We start from the raw sequence: 10792 nt of genomic DNA on the forward strand, positions 1-10792 counted from the left end.
CTCTCTCACTCTCTATTTCTCTCTCTGCCCAGGCTTTTGTTCCGAGACCTGGTATGTGTTTTCCTTAGCGCCTCATTCAGTTTCAAGTGTTCCCCTCTTCCGCTACCGTTCAACAGCTCCCCTTTCACCAACATTGAATGGAATGCAAACAGACATCAAAGGATGTCCTCTTATTTGAAGTTATTCTGTCTCTGCTCTCCTCTTTCTTCCTTCCTATCTTAGCCATGGTATGATACTGATGCTGGTGAGATCTCTTCCCTCTTCCCCCTCTCCAATCCCTTCCTGACTCACTTGGCAATAACACCAGCCTTACGTTTGATGCCCCTATGCCACCTTCAGAGGTTTTGGATTGTGCTGTGCCATCTCAAATTTCAGATGGTGGTGCTCACCTGAGTTATCATCGCCAGTAACCAACACCAGATTGAGGACAACTGTATTTCATAGGGTTTTGTGTCTCCCCAGTCCCAAGTGGAAGAGAAACAAAGTATAGATTGGTCTCTACTGAAATTTATTTTCTTTAATTAAGGTTAATTTAGAATGGACTCATTAACCCAAGATGTAGCACTGTGACGACTGTACACTGTGAAATGTGAGCTGCAGAACTCTTGTCCAGGTCAAGTGAGGGAGAGTAGGTGCCAATAAAAGCAGGAGAAAGCATATGATTCTGGAATTCAGATATCCCAATTTCACATATGAATATCATTGCAACATAATGATAACATAATGCTCTGTGAAAAGTTTGTTTTTCTCTTTTTGCTTCTCAACTTTTATGACTCTCCTGTTTCTGACTCCAGTCTATCTGCCCATGCAGTATGAGTATAGAGTTGATGTATTCCATTTCATCTGACTCCATGCACAGCTTTTAGTCATTATTTCCTCCTCCCTCAACAGTCTAGCTTTCAGGAAATACTGCATTTCAAACATTGATGTAGGAGCACTGAAAATCCCTTGACCAATCAATACGCTGCCTGCTGCCCGTTGGTGGTTTCCAAGATCTCAGATTGAGACTGGAAACAGGGTACATGTAGCCTATTACATTGATTGAATATCTACTGTATTTCACATATAGTACCAGCATGGTACTAAATGTGAACACCATTGTTATTCTCCTGAAATGATTTTATATAACAGCTGAAACTTGAGTGAAGAAAATCTGCAAATATGGGGTGGGACAGGTCGTTTAGGGTTTTGTGAGTGTAAAATAGTGCACAGCCCATTGGTTGTGGTTACAGCTGACTAGGCTCCCTGAGGGGGTTAAATGTGGGTAAACAAACCGAAAGAGGGTCTACAGTGTTGTGTGTGGTCATGACAATACAGCATGGCCTTCATGGAGGGGATGGAGACTGTGACTGTTGTTGCTTATCAAGGGCCAAACGGCATGACTGGCTTTCAATGCCAGTCCTGTGCCAGTCCAGGAAGGGGAACCACAGTGATGTTACTGTAGAAGGAAGGCAGTGTGACAGAACAGAAACTGCAGGGCATGTGTGGGGCTTATTGGGGACAACCAGGCTTTTTGTAAATCCTCAAATAGTACTCTGTGGGAATTGGGAACAATGCTAGCCTAAATACTGTCGAAAAAACACAGCACAGCTAAAACACATCTTTATTTGGATTTATAAAATGGTTGGATTATTTTTTAAATCATATCATAGGAAAAAGCCACCTGAACCAAGTTCATAGATATCTCACTAAATACAATACATGTTATACACAGAATCCAGGCAAGGCTACAAATGGTTGTACACTTAATTCTGCACTGGGGAAATTTTAGGGTCACCAACGATTAATTCACAGGTGTACAGCTGCAGAGAAAAGGGGGAGACACAACCCTTGCCCCTACAAACTCTCTCCCTCTGTAGAACACAGTGAATGAGCATAGTCATTCAGCTAACCCACCAATTTCCTCCTTAAAAAAAGCTAGTGGCTAATTCAGACAAAATACAGCTGTCTTTTTTGTCTTTTTTCTTTTTTTAACATTGCAAGGCCAGACCTAACCGCGTTGGCCAGACCAATGATGACTTCCTTTTAACTTTGTGAGAGCACCATGAAAAACCTTTAATTGAATCCTCTTTTCTCTTACTAAAACTTTCCTTTCAAGGACATGACTATGCATATACTCTATGCTATTACCTTAGCAATGGTTTTACCATTGCCAAAGGAATGCTTTCATCCTAAATGTATGCTTGTTTGGAACATACTGTATACTACATATTTGTCCGTGGGCAAAAATATTTATTTGATCAGATTCCTGATTTCCCCCGCCCCCGCCCCCCCCCCTTCTCCTATCTACTTATTCTACCTATATGTTGGACCTCTTTATACTCTGGATGGGTATTGAGGACATCACAAACATCACTCATTATTACATCCCACAGAGTAATTACAGTACTGATCATTTGGACAAACTGCTCTGAGTGTACTCTCAGAGGTCACATGTGGGGGGGTCACAGCCCTCACACAGTGGGTTCTTCAGCCAACTACTTATTCAATTGCAATAATTCAATCCCACTGTGGTTTGGCAGGTATCTAATTTACCCATATAACATACAGTAATGTGGTTTCAACTCATACACTTTCGGTACTGTATGTGTGTAATACAGTAGTTATATGTGCATCATACTGTATACATTCTCTCAATGCTTTTTTACAGCCCAAAATAAATAATATTTGAAGTCAGTTTATCAAAGTCTGTCTCTAATCTGAACAAACAAACACAATAAAAAACAATTAAATGCTTTGCCATGAAAGAGAGGGAGATTGTTTTGTTATCATTGTTGTTATCTGACATTTACTCTTTAGAGTCTAATGTGGCACTGTTTAACTTGAAAGGGATCTGTTTGGTCTCAGGCAGTGACCATTGTTCTCCTGAAGTTGGCAAATATAATTTGGTCCTGGTTAAAGACAATGCTTCTAGAAAAGCTTGAGCAGATCTCGGGAAAGACTGTTGGTAACACTTTACATGAAGTTGCCCCAATACCTGAGTAGTTACGCTGTACTTACCTCCTAGTAACAACATAATATGTATTAAGTTAACATGTTATTGTACATATCACAAGCTATAACCACTCAACTCCATTACCATGCAGCTACAAAGCAATTACTAATATGCAGAATAGTGTAGGGGCAACTAAAGAGTGACCAGACTGGGCATATAAATATTAGCCTTTACAAAAGCCCTGTTTCATGTTGGCCTTATTAAGCTGATTGCACACAGAGAGATGCCTCTCTGGTAGCAGCTACAAGGCAAGTTGGGACTTAGACACGAGCACATTCTAGATGGGTGAATCACTGTCTTCTGAAAAACACAACCCCTTTGAAGTTCTGGTCTAAAAAGGGCATTGTGTAAAACATATGGTGAGAGAACTGGCAGCCCTCATTAGTCATTCTCCTGATGCAGACACACAGATATCTAATGTATGGACCCAGTCCTGGTCAGTGACCCAGTAGATGAAAGCACTAAGTTATTGCCAAAACATGTTCACAAAGGGAGTCTCCAGAGACTATGGAAAAATGGAGAGCACTCATCACTATCCTGTGTCTTGAGTCATGAGTAACTGAGAGGCACTCAAAGGCCCATGTTCTTACATTGATCCCAAGACTGAACATCTAAAAAAGCAAGGCAAGTCCTGTAGATGAGTTCTCCCCTAAATCCACCCCACCACTCCTTGCTAGTAAATGCAATATCCTGTGGTTGATCTCTTTGTCTCCCAACCAATATAAAACAGATGTGTAGCTCTCTCACAGCCTACACACAATCACAGGGTGGAATTCCTAGCTGTTGGGTTTCATGTCGCCTTGATGTAGCCCAGTTAGAAGTGGCTATTTATGATTCTCAATGTAATTACACAGGGTTTGTGTGTCCGAGGTATTTGTTTTGTCATGTAAGTTAAAGGGGACATTTGCTTAGGAGGTCTCCCCTACAAGGAGAACCCCCAGCTGTCATTTGTGCCACATTGCAGTGTCGGCTTCCTCTCAACAACATTTGGCCGGGTCATTTATCCTAAATGTGTTGTTAGCACTCACTCTCAACGGTTTCAGCTGTCAATACCCTCACCAACCACTTAGGCGGTGGTGGGTGGTGCGTGCATGCGTGCGTGCGTACGTGCATGTGTGTGCTTACTGTATGTCTGTATGCATGCCTGTGAATCAAAGTTGGTGAAAATCAAAGCTGGCATCTGATGCTTAAGTCCCTCTATGGTTACTGGCTACTTCCACATTGTTGCTATGAGCGTTCATCATACCAGTAGAAGTGATTATACAAGCAGACTGTGTCTCAGTGAGTGTGTGGCATATGTGGGCAATGTGTCAGCTGCTTCTTGACTCAGATAGCAGGCCTTGGTGACAAGAATGGGAGACCCCTGTTGTCGGGGTCCTTGTGTGTGTGTGGGGTCATCAGCTGTCAAAGTACACCTAGAGGTGAGATGACGACCGAGTACAAACATATGACTTGGAAGTAGTGTGCAGTTTCACACCAGGTGACTTTCTGATCCAAATCTCTTTTTACAACCCCTCCAAGTGAAGTATGTTCCCAACTTCCCCACTTCTCCATATTCAGCATGAGGAGTTCAGTGTCTGAGGAGTACAGGTCTTACACATGGAGATAGAACACAACAGAAACCATTCTATTCTCTATGGTCTTGCCACTCACCTCTTTTTTGAGTGTTCTTTTATACTATGACCACCTGTTAATGCGACTCTGAGGACACAGTGTGAACAGCCATACTTCTTACAAGTTAAAGAAGACAAAGACAGCATGTACTGTATATATATATATGAGCCTCGTTCTGCTCTCTGTAATGAGATGATTACAAATCATGAGCAAACCTCAACCTGGCCCGAGCCCAGAGCCTTGCTCAGAGAGAGGCCAATGGCAGCGGACATGTGCTGAGGAGGAGGGGTGACGGACCGCTTGCTTAAAGATTACCACATGGCTTTTACCAAACTCCATGCTTTCGTCTATCAGAGAGGAGTCTGTGGCCTGGCAGAGAGACAGTGCTATTTGGAAGTTAATATTGCTCATCATATGGAACGTAAGAAGAAGAGCCCAACCACCCAGCCCCTATGGGCTAGTCTACTTTGTAGCTACGGGAGGGCCCCCAGATAAATCATAACTTACAACTGAGGCTTCTCCCCCTCCACAAACCCCAGTGTTGGAAGCACAAACACGCACACCCCTCCTGTTGAATGCGCTGTGCTGCCAGTGGCCTCTGCATAGCCCCCGACTCTGCCTCTGCATCAGATTAGGGCTGACGGCAAACACTAGAGACAATACGCCATTGTCTGGGAGTCCATGTCAGTCGTCCTCTGAACAACACAGAAACTTTGTTCATTGGCAACGAGGAAGACACAGTGATTGTAATAATGATACTCTCACAGCCAGCTGCTGAGGAACTCCCCTGATGTAACAGCAGATCATCCTGTTACTCTAGCCCCACCAGGAGTCAATTAACAGCAGGAACCAGGATCAAGGCACCCCCCTCATAAGTGCCCTCTCCAGGTTTGGCGTTGTTGCAGAGCAAGTTAGTGAAACCTCCTTGAACCCTCACTTGTGTTGAGGAGCGGTCCATGTCTAAGGCTCCATCTTGGTGAAAGGACCTACAGCAATAAGACTGGCTGGAGTAAACAACACAACAATCCAGTCATTCACACATCGTACAATATACTGGATACAGCAAAGTGAGCTCGTTCAGACGTCTGCTCCAGAGTGTGGAACTCTGTAACTCAACCCAAATGGTTTATTTTAGGTTGGGTAATGAAATAAATTGTGCGTCAACCCTCCACAAACTTGCTAACCTCCCCTGACCTGGTGAATCACTGTTAAAAGCCATTGTTTGGGGAGTCTGTCTGGGAACTGTGTATAGTGTTGAGATACTGGTGATGACACATCATATATAACACAGTGTAAATTGTATACATGATTTAATCTGTTTGACTTTCAATCCTTCCTCCCTTAGAGAGCCGTTTGGGTGTCTGGAGGGGGCCGAGACCATCCGAGACCATTCTGTCTAGAGGATCTGAGAGTTTCTGTGAGAAAAGGCATGGATAGGAAATGGATAATTAGGCCTTGTTGCATGAACTTAGAGCAACATGGAAATACTGTTTCCTCCAGAGAAACCAGTTGCTTCATACTTATACGTTATTGCTTTTGATGAGGGGACTGCATCCAATGATTGATGAGGTCAATCACTGTGGAATTAGGTTGTTAGTGATTTTACCATACATCCCTTTAAATGGCTTGTTAAAGGCACATTGTACTCTCCCCTTTTACAGTGACATATGCTTTTTACTCAGACATATGGTTTCCCCGTTTTCTTTGATAACAACAGAGGTTACAGGCTCGATTGAATGTGACTTCACTTTCCACGTCAGTGTCTAAGTACTCACTCATAGCTGGCCCTGTGAGAGATGAAGAGGGGGATGAGGAGCAGGCTGCGCTCTCCTCTCCCAAACCGGATATGATGTGATCCTATTTAACCCCTGGACACTTGAGAGAGAATGAGCCGGATGCCTTGAGGGGTGTGGGACAACAGCTACAAAAAAAGCAGGGATTGTCCCCTGCCGTCCAAGCCAAAGCAGAGAGGCTCAATGAGGACCCTGAAAATGAATGTATGCTGCCATCACTTCACTCTCCCCCCACTTTGCACCAATCTCAAGTACAGGCTCGTAGCTAGAGACCACGGCGGACTAGCTCAACACATAGCTGTCTTTTACAGCTCCCTAAATGGCTATTAAATTCCCATCAATTCAGCTCTAGACATGAGTGTACTTCAGCTACCCCCCCCCACACACACACACGCACACACACACCCCACCCTGGGCTCCTGCTAGACACAGTATTGGCCAATGCAGGCACAAAGTCGTGTCTCTGACGAGACCGAGATTATGGTCTTTTCACTCAAAGCCATAATGGAAATAGAAGTATTTTTTTTATTAAAAGTCTTTGTCTTCACCAATCATTGCGGCATAAAACCTAATACATTATTTATATACCATGGCAATATCCTACGGTACTACCTATTTAATATTTTAAATATACATCTACATCACCATTATATTATGTAGTATTTAAAGTGGTTTAAAATCATGTATGTATACAATGTATTTTGCCAATCAGGACAAACACATAATTGTGTGAGAGCAGTTCTGGGAAAAATGTTAACTGGGGAGATTCACCTGCTGTATTTCTTTTACATCAACCAAATTCTTAGCAATTCCTCCAGCCCCCCTAGTGGATCACTGAACAGTTTTAAGGGACTGCAATCTAAGAATGACATGCAGAGTTGAATGGCTTCATTGGTACATATATAGTGTCTTAGTTCAGAGAGGTGGGAGAAGGGGGGAAGAAGACTCTGTTCTTTTCTCAACTTTTGAGTTCTCTCAGTAGGGGGGAGGGGGGGGGTTCTCCTCCTCAGAGTCATTCAGACTTCTCCTCCTCCTCTTCGTCCTGCCTACACGCTAGACTTCATCGGTATTTGTTTTCAAAAAGCTCACCCCCTTTCCAGTATTCGGTTCATTAAATTTTCCGCAGACTTCCAGAGAAGAAAAAGCCAGATCAATAAAGTGGGACTGGGGGAGAGACGTGTGAAAACAGGCACACAGAGGCTGGCTCGGGAGATGAAAGTAACATCGCCACCATGGGTCTCAGGGCCCAGGGACCGGAGCCCCAACCCAGGCTGAATAAGCTGAATAGCCCATCATTTCTTTACATCCTTTCAATCGTCCCAGGCCTGACTGCTGGGACTCTTCATTCCACACAATGGCAAATGCACTAAAACTTTTTTTCTCATGCTAATGATCTCAACTGGGCATCACATTAAATTAAAAACACACTCATAGGCATACACATTCATACACGCGCACACAGAAATACACACTGCAAATGTTTTTTTTTTTTTTCTGAGAGTCCGTTTCTCTTTTTACTTTTCTTTTCATTTTTTCCCTCTTTTTAGGTTGTAATAATACTTTTATTCTTTAAAAGAGATCCTGATTTGTAATTTTTTCTTTTCTTTTTCTTTTAATACCCTGCAGTTTTCAATTTCACTTAGTATAGGCTATCGAATAACATTATATTTTGATCAGGTCACCCTTTTTCATAAGATAGTAAAAAACAAAAAAGAATTCAATGAACATTTTCTCTGTATGTACTGTATGAATAAACAGACACAAAAAGAAACCATGTTTTTTCTTTCTTTTCCTGATTAGAATGTAGACCAAAACAACCAACAAAAATTAGGCTCATCAGTTCAGCCATGAGCTCAGGGATCATTAGGACATTTAAGATGGGGTAAAAGCCAATAGCAAATATAGCTGTTTGGGATCCAGCACAAAAGCGTGAAGTGTTTGTTGATTATTCAGCCTGGAGTGCAAACAGCAAACTTTGAATCTTTCAACAGTAGGTACACAACTCCTACTGACCTGACAGACCCAGCGAGATGGTTTTAGTTCCACTGCATGCTCGGCACTTGAAGCATTATTGTTTAAGTCCTTATTTGCTGAGTGGAAGTGGTTAATGAGTGGGATCTTATAATAGTGTGTACACACTGAGAACACTTTCAAGCATCTAGTACATTCTATCACACAGCTATCAACTTGTAGTTACTCTCTAACACTGGTATCAACTTACCTTACTTGTGTAATAACATACAAACTAACTTGGACTAATAAGTGTGAGAGCCACAATAAGTTGCAATGTGCAATTTTTACCAATCTGATATACACTGTATATCCACTCAAAGTTGTGATTGCCACCAACATAAACCTTCATGTTCAGTCTAGAAGTTTAAACTTACAATGACATTCCTTCAGTATTGAGTTCCAGCAGAAATATGCACAAATCAATTTCAGTGCATATAATATAGTTATAACCGTAGCCATAACACGTAACTTAATTTTGCATAAAAGTAGCAGAAACTTTAGGGATCTTATAAGAAAGTGGGGTGAATGATCACAATGGCTTTACTGAGCAGAGGCACTTGGAATTCTGTAAAAGGATTGGCGCCGAGCTTTCTGATCACATCTCTTGACATATGGATCAAGTTGCAGGACAGAATTTTTTGGATTCCTATGTCAGATAAGTTCAAAGTGCAAATGAGATGTGAAGTTACCCCAAGCCTCATCCGTCCTTGACACGCAAGATAAAGGGAGGATAGTATTTGTGTCAAACACATACAGATTGTGTATTACATTCTACATCAAGAGGTGTTTTACTGAAGCCTTTAAACATGTTCTTAAATACTGGAAATGTGAAATGTGTCCAAAATCTGTGTATTTGTCATCAACGGAACAGAAAGTTTTCTTACCTTGAATGCTTGTTTTACCCGATGCTCTTCAATTCACTTTGACCGATGAATTACTGACTCGCTATGAGTCCGAGAACTATGACTAAAATGGTACTTTTAAATAAAAAACACTCAGATATGTCCCTTTGAATATGATAGGAAAATCCATGGACTCACTGCGCTTCAAGAAAAGTTGTTGGAAAGTCTTCACAAAGTTCGTGACACGGCATCCCTCCGATAATTCATCTAATTCAGTGGAGCGCAGTTGGTTGCATCTAACTTTTTACAATCCATCATCTTGCAGCGGTAAAGTTTTCAACCCCTTTCGCTCATTTTCATTCAAAATAACATGGCTTTTTCTTGTAAGTGCGGCTAAAGTTTAAACTAGACAAGATTTTAAACGACAGTTGCTCTAGACATGCGGTGGTGAGATCTTCAGGCTGATCTGTTTTCAATCCGATCCCCTCTCCCCCCTCGCCTCTCACTCCCCTCCACCTCCCTGGTGAGTTGGGCCATTTGCTGCACCAGATGGGACGGGCTAAGTGAACCCAGCAGTTAGACTCGGAGAAAAGTTAGATAAAGTTTCATTATTGTTCGATTTCATGGGCTTTAGTTAGGAATGTTTGTGGCAGCCAATTCTTGTCATGAGGAGCACATAGGGATTACAATTAATCTTTATTGTTTTAACTTTTTTTATTTCGTCTAGGCCTACATACATAACACTCGTGTTACTACATTTTTGTGCATTGGTGTTTTGTTTGTATTGTATTTTTTTGTTTTTTTTCTGTGATCTTGTCTTGTGGTTTATAATTGCATCTGGATAATTTGTCAACATATTTTTGGTGAACTTTCTTTTGCTTTTCATCATTTCTGTGAGCAGCTGTCTGGACTATGGCACATGGGTGTCATACTGTACAAATAAAAGGCGAATTAGAAATTATAAATGAACGTTAGATTAAAAACTACTGAGATAGCATGGTTATTTTTTCCAAAATATAGAAAAGTATGATTCAATGTCTCACTTTTACATATTTTCACTTTCAGAGAATTGTTCTTGTAGCCTACAATTTGGCCATCTTGCCGACAACCGGTAGATCCATAAACGCTGTCAGATTTGACCATGTGGTTTGTCGGCCTACCTGGCGGTTTCTCTAATGGTGTCTAACAGCAAACAAATAATCGAATATTACGTGAAACAGTGATACCTCGTGGACAACTATAGTACAACTGTTGAATGCACTGAAACAGAATTTCGGCCAGAAAGTAGTCTAAGATTGATCTATGTGCCCTACATTGATTTCCTTTATTATTTAATGGCCGTTCAATACTAGATTTCCATGAATCCTGGAATAAATAGCCATGTGTTGAACATATAACATGTGTTGTTGTTTTTTTACTCAGGAATCATATCCATTACTATCATTGTTTGATGTTTCACTGAGAAGGAATCCAACTGATTGTTTAGATGAGTTGAATTTTTTTGTTAATGAAAATGTTAATGTAGAATTGTATCA

At 41.5% G+C, this 10792-nt stretch overlaps 1 protein-coding gene across 1 annotated transcript in view; it reads right to left on the bottom strand.

Moving 5' to 3' along the window:
- gli2a (GLI family zinc finger 2a) overlaps nt 1–9528 on the bottom strand; it is a 57506-nt gene extending 47978 nt beyond the window's left edge. The window contains exon 1 of the mRNA XM_083681423.1: nt 9300–9528. The gene's annotated coding sequence lies outside the window, so the exon portion shown is untranslated. The remainder of the gene's footprint in view (nt 1–9299) is intronic.
- Nucleotides 9529–10792: the final 1264 nt, after the last annotated feature.

The sequence above is a fragment of the Argentina silus genome (genome assembly GCF_951799395.1).
Source record: "Argentina silus genome assembly, chromosome: 12".
Taxonomy (NCBI): domain Eukaryota; kingdom Metazoa; phylum Chordata; class Actinopteri; order Argentiniformes; family Argentinidae; genus Argentina; species Argentina silus.